The 566-nt window shown below is 28.1% G+C and overlaps 1 protein-coding gene across 1 annotated transcript in view; it reads right to left on the bottom strand.

Moving 5' to 3' along the window:
- The window catches only part of LOC105460034 (odorant receptor 22c-like), a gene marked incomplete at its 5' end in the record, with an annotated part of 7,278 nt that overhangs the window by 3,670 nt on the left and 3,042 nt on the right, over window positions 1-566 (bottom strand). The gene's annotated exons all lie outside the window — the stretch shown is intronic.

Genomic DNA, 566 nt, shown 5'->3' with positions numbered 1-566 from the left:
TGTTGTAAATTAATCATTTTATGAGAGTATAATTTGACGCCAATTACTGGCAACAAATATTTTATACAAACAATATACACATCACTTAGGTTGAATAACATAATTTTTATTTAACTTGCCGCCATTTACTGATATCAACTTTTATATTTAACTTGACGCCATTTACTGATATCAAATCTTTTATACAAGTAATAGTAATTGAATAATAAGACATTGTACATAATTTTTATTTAACTTGACGCCATTTACTGATATCAAGTCATTTATACAGATAATATATATAGTAATATACATATCACTGAAGTTAGTTAATATTAAAGTACAACGAAGGATACCATTTAGGTTTTATTGCTTAAAAAAATTATATTTAATTTAGACAAAAGTTTTTTTTTCAAGGAGCGCGGTTACACTTGACACCCTTTTTTTACTTTTTTTTAAAAAGTCAATTTTGTAACGATATCACGCATTTTGTAGTGTTGTAACATACCTCGGATTAATGCCTGTTCAGGATGTTTTATTCGAGGAGAATTGCTCCGTCGCATATGGTAAGATCGGAAGAGCACACG

This window comes from Wasmannia auropunctata, unplaced genomic scaffold (assembly GCF_000956235.1).
Source record: "Wasmannia auropunctata unplaced genomic scaffold, wasmannia.A_1.0 LD333474.1, whole genome shotgun sequence".
Classification (NCBI taxonomy): domain Eukaryota; kingdom Metazoa; phylum Arthropoda; class Insecta; order Hymenoptera; family Formicidae; genus Wasmannia; species Wasmannia auropunctata.
This window is presented reverse-complemented; position numbering and strand designations above follow the sequence as displayed.